The sequence below is a fragment of the Ambystoma mexicanum genome, chromosome 1p (genome assembly GCF_040938575.1).
Source record: "Ambystoma mexicanum isolate Mex_15411 chromosome 1p, UKY_AmexF1_1, whole genome shotgun sequence".
Classification (NCBI taxonomy): domain Eukaryota; kingdom Metazoa; phylum Chordata; class Amphibia; order Caudata; family Ambystomatidae; genus Ambystoma; species Ambystoma mexicanum.
In genome coordinates, this window is record NC_090921.1 from 156,189,143 (window position 1) to 156,201,251 (window position 12,109).

Consider the following 12,109-nt stretch of genomic DNA (forward strand, 5'->3'; position numbering starts at 1 on the left):
AATTGCTGGGGGAGACTGCAGAGGAGTGTGTGCTGGAACTGTATAACTTTTAGTCGATCCCTGGAAGCTCAAGTAACCGAAGAGGAAGACGACCAGAGACGCCTGCAGACCCTTTGCAACACTGTGAAGAGACCACTGCTGTCCTGACCCTGTTTTCTGTGCGACAGAGGAGCATCGAAGAGGACTCCTCCTTCCCTTTGGCTGGTCGGAACAGCCAGTCCCAAGACAAATTTTGATTTGAGCTCCAGAGCAGCGGAACCCCAATACCAGGAGACCTGCTGCCCATTTTGAGTGCCTCATTGTAGGATATGATATGGCATTTATAACGTGCCTGTACACAAGTGTTTCAAGGCGAGACGAGGCAAGGGAGGGGGAAACGGAGACAACGATCCCACTAGGCCAGGTGCCATTTAGTTAGAGCAAGATCCGTAGAAAGGCTGAATCCGTTCACATCTTGCTGAGCCCTCAAGGGCACTCCAGAGATCTGTTCCAACTCGTCCAAACCCCTTCATCAGATGGTGGGGACTGCATGAAGCTAAGAAGATTAACTAGGAAAATTGCATCCTTTGTTGGTGCTGCGGAAAAGGTGCCAAAACCGCAGAATGACCCTAGAAGCTGCTGAAAGTCGTGCCAGAGATCCTCCCTCGAGACTGCTGCTGAGAGATCCTGTCCATTGTCCTGCCTTCAGTCATCAGACCAAGGAATCTGGAGGTCATGTCCAGAGCTGAAGCATCACAGAGCTTCCACTACGAAAATGTTCTTCTAACCTAAGGTACTGTGGGGAAGAAGGTATTGCTTACCCAATTCCTTAAAGTTGCTCCTGAAATTGCGGTACACATTGAGGTGTCCAGTGCAACCCCCTCTTACCTCCGACTCAAGCCGCTGCTTGTGCCCCTTGCGAGTCCTTTAACAGGGTCTCCAACGTTGGTTAAGCCTTCTTGTATCTTCCTTCCTAAAAACTAGAAAGTATCCACAGGGTTGCTTTTATTTACTTTGAATGATTTTGCTGTGCCGCGAAAACTGCCTCTAGAACCTGAACCTTGGCTAGGAGAACACTAACCAATGGTTTCCCTTTCCAAAAATCACTATCTTATATGTGTATGTATATGATTTGATATTAGTAATTTATAACGCGCCTGTACACATGTTTTTAGGCCAACAAGTCAAAGGAGGGCACGGAGGGAGGACAAGACAAACAATCTTACTAGGCCTTGTGTCATTCAGATCGTGCAAGTGCGGTAACGCAAAGTGAAGGGGACGGGGGAATGCAAGGGGGAAAGTGCAATCAGGGCAACATTACTCTGAATAAGTGCAGCCAGGTCAGCAAGGCTCTGGGTAAGTGCAAGGTGGTGGGGGACTGTAGGGGGTTACAGCCTCTAGTGCGTGACAGGCCTGGGGCCAGTGCAGTGGAGACTGGTCAAGAGGATCCAGGTACCCAGTGAGAGACTGGGGTAACCAAGAAACCAGTCAGTACAGCAGACAGGTATTTCAGCCGTGGGATGGAGAGATAGAAAGCAAAGGAGAAAAGGAAGGTCTTCAGCTGCCTCCGGAACATCAGGTGGTCCGACTCCTGTTTGAGAGGGGCAGGGAGGCCGTTCCAGAGGGAGGCACCTGCAGAGGAAAGTGATCTACCCCCACTCTGTGCCTGGAGAAGCGGTTGACCCTCAGATATTTGGAGGCAGCAGAGAAGGAAGGTATTTGGGAAGAGAATGTTGAATGTAGTGCGGGACCCACCCCCAGAAAGCCTTGCGGAAGTCTTTGTGTAAAAGTATTTTCCTTATCAGTGGGACCCTGTGGCATGCACAATTCTTCCCTGGTTGATGCCTGCATGCCCACTCGCAGGCTTTCCAGGACCCCTTGAGCTTCTTCCTCCAAGGTGATGCAATATTATTCCTTGCCATGTTCAAAGATTAATGAAAGAGGGCACCCTCCTCTATACCGCACTCCTTGCTCTTGCAGTCAAACCATGAGCGGGTGGCAGCCTCTTTGTTGGATGAGGGTGGTTGCCGACAGGTCCTGGAATATTTTAATGTTTGTTCATTCAAAGTCAATGGGTTCTTGTTCCTTTGCCCTTTGCAGAATGCACATTTTTTCTCTGAAGTGGTGGCACTTAGCAAGGGCAGATCTCGGGCCGTTTGCTGGACCCCTTGCTCTATGGATTCTATCAAACTACATGTCCACGGACATTTGGGGTTGGGGGTCAAAAAGTGAACCACTTCGAGTCTTCACTCGTTTCTCCAGGGATGCCCTGGACTCGCCTGACTGTTCACTTAGGCCCATTATGCAAATATTTGACCTCCGCTCCTTGTTCTCCAAGTCGTCCATTTTCAATTCCAAGTCTCTTTTTGCTCCAAGTCTTGGAGGCAAGCCTCAGTTTTTATTACAGTGAGGTCCCCGGACAACTGATTGTCAAGAGCTTCAATCTGGTTCTCAACCTTGTCCATTCTTGATTGCAGATCAGTGACCTTCTCAGTTAGAGTAGATTTAATTGACCGTATTTCTCCTAGCAGAAGTAGTGTGTCTGCTTTAGTTGAACTGTCTTGGTCTACTCCTAGGATGTCCAGCGGAGTCGCTGCTTGCGCTGGTTCCATTTCTATAGATTGATGGCGGAAGCTCTGCAATCTGAGTTCTGTGAGGGTTGGGAATACGTGCTTTCGGTGGTACCTTCCTGCTAGGCGATTGGTCGGTGCTGCTGTGCTGTACGGATGTGTATATCTTCTAAAAGGCTGCTTCATTCAGGCACCTGATGTACTCTGTGCTGCAATGCCCTGTTCACTTGCTAATTTATTTCTCAATGCGCCGCTCCTTCAAACCGTTCTGTAGACTGACTTGGTTGAACCTGCTGAGGTCTGCACATAAGCGTTATTCCTCCCAAGACTGAGAAGGTGTTCTTCCTCTCCCCTTCAACCCCTTCTTTCCGACCCCCTTCTTTTTTTTTTTTTTTAATCCTCCTTTGTTAAAGCTTAGGGTGCTAGAGATCTCTGCACTCCCCAACTGCGCTCTACCATGTTCCTGCCTGGATAAATGTGAATGCGCCTGCAGTGCTTTTTATTGAAATGCTTGTTTGGTGTGCCGGGTCACTGTCCAGTCGCCGCTTCCACCCAGTTTTGATGGGTGGAGGTTCCCGCTGTGGGTTGTCGTCTTCATCGTAGTGAATCAAGGTGTGTGGAGTTCAACACCCTGCGTGTTGAGTGCTGGGGTTATCGCATCTTTATTCTCACTGCCCGGAGCAGTGTCTTTTACAGCCTGGTGTTCAGGGAATTAATGCGGCTACTCTGGGGGGGGGTCACAATCAGTCACTCCTCCTTACTGCTAGTCACTGGTGATCAATCCGTGTGATCTCAGAATGGCATGCCATGTATCAGCAAAGCGGGCGGCTTTCTCTGTATCGCTGCAGTGTCGGCCATTAACGCCGTATCTCAGGCAATGCATGAGTCAGGGCAGCATTGAGCAGGAAAGAGGGCACTGTTGTGGCTCCACTTCGTCTCCAGTGTCCCAGAGCCCCTTCAAACCTATTTCACTGTGTCCAATTGTGTAAATCGGTTAAATGCACCAACCATTTTTGTCTAACTTCTGCGGTCGGTGAGGGAGGTGACGGCTCAAGCTGCCATTCAGTCTGCGGCTCCTGGTGGTCTCGCCCACCTTTTTATTATAGGCCTGTACTACACAAGTTGGTATTGTGAATGAGCAGCCAGACTTATCGTAAGGGTAATGTGAGCTGTAGAGCTGTAGAATTAAATTAATACAGGTATCCAAGTAAACACTTACACACTTAAAGTTATACAAATGTATTTAATTATACACAAAGATATTTGAAGCATTCTTTAAAAAGCAATAACTGACAGTAAAGTGAACAATAAAGCAGGTGAGTAATTCATTCATATGTTGCCCATTTTCCCCCACCAAGGGTGACGTCAGTATAACAAATATTTTGTATCACCTTTGCAGTATTGAGTTATTAAATAGGGAAGGGTTATTGTTCGTTCAGAACAGACTGGTATTCTATAACAACAATTTGATTCTCTCAAAGGGATATAGGCAGTCTTTTAACCCAGAATTAAGTGTTAAACAACACCTGTAAGGGAACACGCACTGCAAAGCTAATAGGCGCAGAAGGAGGCCTTTAGGGAGCCAGGACAGCCAAAGTCAACGGCAAAAGTCAAAGTTCTGATGCTCTTTTTCTTAGAAAATTTTTCTTAAATAGGCAGTGTTCAAAAAGAAATCACAGCAACTCGAGGAGTCACCTTGAGAATGCACAAGCTGAAAGGCCAGTGTAAGTGAGTTGAGTTCAACTCAAGAGTAGTGAGTAGCACTCCCAAAGTTAGGAAGAACCCCAAATGGCAAAAAGATAATGTACCCCAAGAACCACAGTACTTTTGGATTGAAGTTGTTCCAGCTTGATGCCTTCTGGTTTAACCTTATGTGATCAATGTTATTGTGGATTTGTTGACGAGGCAAAGATCTCTTGCTATCCCTATTAGATAGGCGGCGCACCATCGGCCACGTAGGGAGAGCTTACCCTGACAGGGTTGGGGTGTGCTTCCAAATAGGGACAGTCTATGTGTTTTGACAGTAATTTGTAGTTATCCACAATCACAGATATATACTCCATTGCCCATTCATTTGTGTTAGGAAACTCTTCTGAGTCATAACGGGCACCAGGCCCTTCCTCGACCAGTCTACCCCAGCACCCCCCTTACTAGTAGTTGATTTTAGTAATCCTCCCTGACACGACTACTGAGTCTGGCCCACCTCCCCTCATTGCACTTGACCTTTACCCTGTCCCCCAGTGCACTTGCCCTAACTGGCTCCCCTTAGCACTTAGCCTCTGGGGCCCCCTACCTCCTGCATCCTCTCTCCTTACCTTCCCTCTCAAATGTCACAAGGCCTACTAGGACCGTTTATTGTTTATCCTCCTCTGTCCCCCCCACCACACCCCCCCCACGGTCTTGTGGCGCATGGAACACTTTCTGCTGTATAGGCGCCATACACATGTTCAATGAATAAAAGTAGCAGAAATAGGAGGTAATAGGAGTAGATAATCTCCAATCCCCAGAGAATCAAAAGGAAAGTGAGAGAATTTTATTGGACAAAACAGTGCAACTAGGTGGTGCAATATAGCTACTTGAATGGGATATAGGAACATCATGTGATGCTACAATACACTTTCGGGTTATGTGATGAATCCTGCTGAGTCATCACTGATCTACAGCCTAAAGCTTCCTCCCATGTGGCCAGGGGAAGGCAGCTGCTACCTGATCCTGACCCTGACCCTGGGGGTGGCATTTTGAGGGAGGATGGATCCCATGAGAGGAGATGGCTGTTGGGGTGAAGTGGTAACTCCTTTGGGAGGGACGCAGTGTTCTTTTTGAGGATGATGCTCCTTTTATTATTATGGTATTTATTGAGCATGGACCTAGCTCTGTGAAGCAATGAAGCGCTTTACAGATATATACAACATTACAGATGTATAACGGAGCACTTTTCAGTGGTAACAGAAAAGATCTACAGCAGGAGGTAGGTTGCAGCGGAGGGGTACAGCTGTACCGGGTGTTGGGAGGAGAGGGACGGGCAGCGTCTTGCGAGTCAGATGGCGCGATGGACGACTTGATGGCCTAAACCCTCTAATACTTAATGGCATGCTGTTACTACACAAGTCCATCCCAGGTTCAAATCCAAAGAACGCTATCTGAGAAACCACCTAAACAGAAGAAGTCTTACCCCTTAGAAATCCAATAAGCCATATGTGATGTCCCCTAACTATGATTCTCTCATGGGTAAAAGTCTTCTGCTTATGACAAACTTGCGTGCGACCAACAATTGAAACAATATAATCTTAAAAAAGAGTGAAAACTTTATGGACTTGAATATCCATGATGCTCATAGTACTGGGATGAAAGGAGGAGGAGAGGAGAATTAATGTGGAACAAGTCAAAGGTGCAGTCTAGTTGTTCTAATAATCGTCTGTGCGAGAGATATAAAAATGATGCACCTTGTGCACAGAGATGTGGCAGGAGTGGTGGAGGGGGACGCAGCCTGACGGAGATGCAGGAGCAGAGTCACAGTGGACACAAAGCCGGAGACACGCTCCGAAACAGACCCACCGGAACGAACCATGCTGGTGGAGGGAAACGCTCACAGGCACGTGTCTGGAGGCGTCCTATACCGGAGGACAGACAACGGTGGAAGGCACCGGCTGCCAGACGAAACAAGACACGGTTTGGAGGAACGGCAGGAGTTCCATTGGTGGCAACGCGAGAGAGCCCCAAGAGACTCTTGGCAATTGGGGCAATCGGCCCGGGAATAGTGCTCTGTTTCAGCCACCCTTTCTCCCAGTGACTGAACCAAAAGGATTTGGGGACCCTGGGACAAGTGGGAAGGCTAAAAGACATGCTCTGTCAGTTATGTATATCGACAAGTCTATATGCGTTTCAGATTTAACCAGTTTTGTACCGTAGACGTTTGAGGTCCAAGAAGGGGTATACCCAGTAATGAATGGGTATGGCGTTCTATGTAAGGTTCCAGGCATGATGGAAAATTGGAAACACTTGTGCCTATTTTGTAAATATAGAATTAAGACTTTCTAAGGAAGTTGTTCTGTAAAATCTTTATTCTATGTCAAGACCGGAGGCTCACATTATGCTGGTTTAAAGCTACTTACCACTATGGATGCAGGTTGCTCTACCGGCTTCAGGTAGAATTGTTTAAAAATAGACTTGCCTGCCCAGTCGGCCATCCTCATGATGTCCTCTAAACGGACTACGACCTGCAAGGCCTTGGGTGCCATGGTGCCTCTCGCCGAGTGAGCAACAAAGAAATCAGTATATGTTCCTGCCCGTGAGAGCGTCCAGTGTACCCAGTGCGCCAGTGTTGGCACGGAAACTGCTTTATGCGGCTTGCAAAGTGCTATCAACAGTTACCCGTTAGGAGAGGCCCTCAGTGGCGTGGTCACCTCCGCGTAGACCTTCAAGCACTTGAGGAGGCAGATATTAGGCTGTTCTGTAAAGGCAGGGTATGGGATAACTCTAGAATTGCATTTGGTTCGCCTGGATATATGAAATACTATGCCGCCAGGCGAAAAGGACCTGCCAGCTAGGTCGAGCGCCCTGACATCAGAGACTCGTCTGCAGGAGACCAACCATAGTAGCGTAGTGGGCTTACCGGAAAGAGCAGTGCGACATAACTCCTCGTTCTGAGACCAGGAAAGAGAAAGATTCAGTACTTTGTTAACATCCTACAGAGTTTTGTAACGGTACAGAGGCAGTACTGATAGGCGGATGCCCTTAAGTAGTCTGCACACTAAGGTGGTGTTCACCCGCTGGTAGGCCCTCCACGAGGTTGTGGCCGGCTGAAATTGTGGAGCATTAAGCGTTAACTGTACTATAGGCGAGGCCTCGCTCTACTAGTCTGTCCAGAAAGTTCAAAATGTCCTCTCTAGGTGCTGAAACCGGATGGAGCCCTCGGTGCAAACACCAGCGTGTCCAGGCGCTCCAGGAGTTAGAGTACCTCTTGTAGGTAGCGGGGGCCCAGCTGTCCTCGATGTGACTGACTGCCTTGAGAGAGATGCCTGGGACCCTCCATCTTGACCTGAAATCCTCCAGGCCACCAAAATTAATTACTTGCTGAGGAGAAGGGGGTGGCGTTGGCCCGCCGGATCCGCTAGGAGATCTGGAGACTGGGGTAGAAGGATTGGAAAATCAGAAAAAAGTTCCAGAAGAGCTGGATACTAGATCTGAGATGTCCAGACCGGGGCTATGAGGACAAGTTCTGACTGTTCCTGACAGGCCTTCTCCAGGGTCCTCGCTATCATGGTGAAGGGGGGGAAAGGTTTAAAGAACTCCCCCGGTCCACTGTTGTAGGAATGCATCCGTTGCTGCGGCTGCTGGGTCCGGTCTCCAGCTGTAAAACTCCGGAAGCTGGGTGTTGAGGCGGGAAGCAAAGAGATCCTTGGTCATGGGGCCCCATACTCGTTGAAGCCGGCAGAAGATCTCTGTTGAGTCTCCAATTGCTGTATGTTGGGCAGAATCCTATGCAGTTCCCTTAGAGAGCTCTACGGAAGATTAGGACTACAGGTATATGCAATAAAACCCTTTGGTAAACTAAACTGACACTAGCCCTTTATTTTCAAACCCTACAAGGAACAATAATTGGTTTCCTTCCTTTTTTGGCACCCTTGGAATGTATATTTGTGGACTACCATAACTGAAATAGGGTTAAAACTGAGTAACCTTAAAAATATCCTTTTGACACAGAAGAAGAATTTAATTCCTGTGAGACTCATGTCTTTGTTCAAATGTAAAGTTTTTTTCTTTCATTTGTTTTTCTTCTAATTCTTTGGCTTTCCTCGTTTTTGTTTTATTTGTTCTCAATTATTATTGTTTTCTATGGTGCTTGATTTATTCAGATGTTGTTGATTCGACTGTAATGTATTTAAAGTTGAGCCCGTTCTAAGAAGATATTGTAAAATAATTTGTAAAACGTTACTGAGGCTCATGTATAAAAGATTGTTTTATGTTTTTTATTAAATAATGAGAAATACCTTTTGATGTCTATGGTTAGATTTCATATCTAGTTAAGTGACACAATTAAAGTAATGACCTTATAATAATAATAATTGCATTATTATATGCACGTAAGATGCTAATGTGTATAGATATTGAAAACCGGGACACAATCTGGAATTAAGGAGTAGCATATTCAGACAGTAGTGATCCCTTTTGAAACAGTTTTGTGCAAAACGTTTTCGTTTTTCTAGGTTAGAGAAAATGAGGTGAGCATAGATAATGGGTATACTGCATCACCGTTATTTCATAACCTGTGGGGACACAATCTGTTGCTTTTGGCCTGTAAACAGAAGCCAGCATCGGAATGAGAAAACAAAGTGCGAAGTTTCCTCACAAGAAAGAGCAGAATAAACACGGGCTACGCGCATAGTTTAAAGTAAGCACATTCATGTAAAGAACACACTGGTAGCTACGTTAGTAATAGTACATATATAAAGCAATATAAATGATCTATAACGTGTGTGTGTGTGTGTGTGTGTGTGTGTGTGTGTGTGTGTGTGTGTGTGTGTGTGTATATATGTATATATGCTCATTTAACTCAAAAATAACCTAGTAAGATATGAGAGAAGGTACCAATTTTGCTAAAATGGTGGGCTCCTTCTTTATTCGCCATATCTTGTGTGCTTGCTGTTCGAGGTCTTCCCCTGCCATGTCAGACTGGAACGACCTCCGTGTTTTTTTTGTCTTCGGCATGAATCCTGTGTATTCCCCGCCCAGGCTCCAGACTGTCTGAAAAGGCACGAAGTGAGGGAGGAGTCCAAAATTCTGCAGCCCTTTGTCTTTCACCTTACCAGAAAGGAACAAACTCTTAGTTGGGGGCGGGGCTGGCTGTTCTCATTGGACAGCCAGACCACCCCTTGCTGTAAAATGCAAGGAGAGATTGCATAAGTTGTGCTGTACTTCCTGATAAAAACTCTGAACCATACAAGCTGCAGACAAGTCGACAACTGGACCTAAATCCAACAAGATGAAGAAAACGAGGCTGAAATGATTTCCAGCGACAGGAGAGGCAGCTGTTACCCTTCCTCTCAAGCATTCCGGGGGCCCCCGAAAATGATGACCCCGACCCAGAGCATGGTGAGACCCACTAGACTCAAGATGACATGCATTTTGAGCCATACCACATTGTGCTGCGACCTTGTGCAAAACCCCAATAACTTGAGCCATTGTGCGGTGCATGGTCTTCGGAATTCCGTATCAAGCTGAATCTTTGGTGACATCGTGCTGGACCACTACAGATGTGTTTCCAGACTTTGAGGTCCCCTCACCAATCTGCTGGACCAGATTAGCGACGCAAATCCAATCGGCAATATTCAGTGTTCATGACAAGAAATTCAAGGACCGAGTTTCTTGCTGCAATTCCTCTTCCGTGCTAAAGTACAGTGTTGGCTGGGGTATTTACTTACCTTAAGCATGTGTGATTTCTGTAAAGCATTTGGGTGTTCTTGTGATTGGTAGTCCTCTCATCCAGTTCACCCAGGCCCAATGCTGGAATCTTCCTACAGTGTCTTCTCAGAAGTCCCTGGACTCTAACCTTAAAGTGTACTACTTACTTGTTTGAACAGTCTTCCACAGGAACTCAGACTTTTGCCTGCAACAGAACCCTTGCAAATGGATTGTCCTCCAAAGCATTCCACATCTTTCACATGTAATGTCCACAGCTGGTGCACTAAGGAATCTTTTTCGGCAGAGGGCATCCTGCGTCGATTACGTCCGTTCCATGTCCCTCGAAGGCCTCGGTCGAGGGCGATGTCACAGGATGTTATAAATAGGACGCACGTCACCCGTTCCGTTTTTTCCGCGAACGTGTTCACTTCATGAGACTCAGCGCGCCTCGTGTGTTTTCTTTGTAGAAGATGTCTTTCTCTTTGACCCCTCCGACTCCGCAGTCTGGTTTTAAGACCTGCCGGGACTGCAAGTCGAAGAGGTCACTCACCGACCCCCACCGCATTTATTTGTGGTGCCTGGGCGAGTCGCACAATACTGACGACTGCTCGAAATGCCATTCGCTGATTGCCAAGGCCTTGTAGGAGCGGAAGAGGAAGCTCCAGGTAGGTAGGGGCTCTAAGCCTGTTAAGTCCCGGACTTCCAAGTCTAAGGGGGTTTCCACCAACGACTTGAGCGGCGACTTTCCGTGGCAGGAGTCCCGGGGATCTCAGTCCCGAAGTGGTTCCAGCCACTCGTCCTCCTCATCCCAACACTCTAGGAAGCCCTGTCAACGGTCGCCTTCCTAGTCCTCTTCGGAGGATGGTGCCTCGAGGAAGGTTACATGCCCCACAAAGTCCTCGATTCTGGAGGAATGGGCAGCGTTTAAGAAATCCATGATGCCGATTTTTCAATCGCAGGACATGGGTCCGGTCACGCCTTCTGACGAAGACGGCCAGGATCGGTCTCGTTCCGTGGCTTGCACGCCTTCGGGGATCGGGTTCGCGCCGCGACACACATCGGGAGCTGCCGAGGTCCCGTACCGTCAAGGAATCGAAAAGTCGCAAGAGACGTGTCTCTAGGTCTTGGTCCTTGTCCCCAGCGAGACCGCAGCAACCTATTGAGGGCTTGGGGCCGGCGTCGACTCGTTCGGTGCTGTGTCTGTCAGATTCGGACACCGACGCCTTGCCGTCGTATCAGCCCACGGAGCCATCGGCACCTCTGTCCACAGCGAAGCCTTCGGCAATCACGACGTCGAGGTTGGCGACGCTCTCGATGTCAAAGCCTTAGGCGCTATCGCCGCCTTCGGGAATTCTTTCTCTAAATTTGCCATTGGAGTACCCGGATATCGTGGATCCTCCAAGGAAGGCTACGTCTAAGTCTGTGAGACCTGTTTTAGCCTCCAGGCCCTCCTCTGTCCCCAGACCTGGCTATCAACTCCCTCTGGATGATATTTATGAAGAGGACGTCTTAGGTTGAGGAACCTGGTGACCTTGATGATGAGCCACTTTTTTCTGGAGACAGTCAGTTGGAGTTGAGGCAGACCCTCCATGATGCAAGTGGGCTGGACACTTCCCCGGAAGTGGAATTTGGTAGAGCTGAGCCTGGGGCTCATGCAGAGGCTTCTTATAGGAGACTCATGGCTCGAGTCTGAGTATCTGGGCTGGTCTAGTCATCCTGAAGAATTTGTGCAGGATGTTCTGACGGACATCTTGGATCAAGGTCCGTCCTCTGACCCCGTTTTGCCGTTTCATTTTACCTTGCAGAAAAGGGTGGCAGCTGCTTGCCAGTCCCCGGAATCTCTTCCGGCTGTGAATAAGTCTTTGACCAAGAAATACTGCCCTTCCGTTAGTGACCCCAGCTATCTATCTACTCACCCCACTCCCGAGAGTTTGGTGGTTCAGGCGGCTGCAGCCATCTCGAGGCAGGCGGCGTACCCTACCATCCCTCTGGATCGGGATGACAAGCACTTCGACGGTTGGGCCTAGAAGGCATTTTCTGCTGGGAGCAGGTTTTCTCGCACTCTGTGGAATTGTTTCTTTGGCAGCTGAGCATATTCCCGAGGGGGAAGAAAGGGATGGGTTCCTTGCTCTCGTGCACGATGGCAAGGATTCCATGTG

General features: G+C 48.0%; 1 protein-coding gene across 3 annotated transcripts in view; it reads left to right on the forward strand.

The window, feature by feature from the left end:
- NEURL4 (neuralized E3 ubiquitin protein ligase 4) overlaps positions 1-12,109 on the forward strand; it is a 1,090,504-nt gene that overhangs the window by 166,117 nt on the left and 912,278 nt on the right. The window lies entirely within an intron of this gene.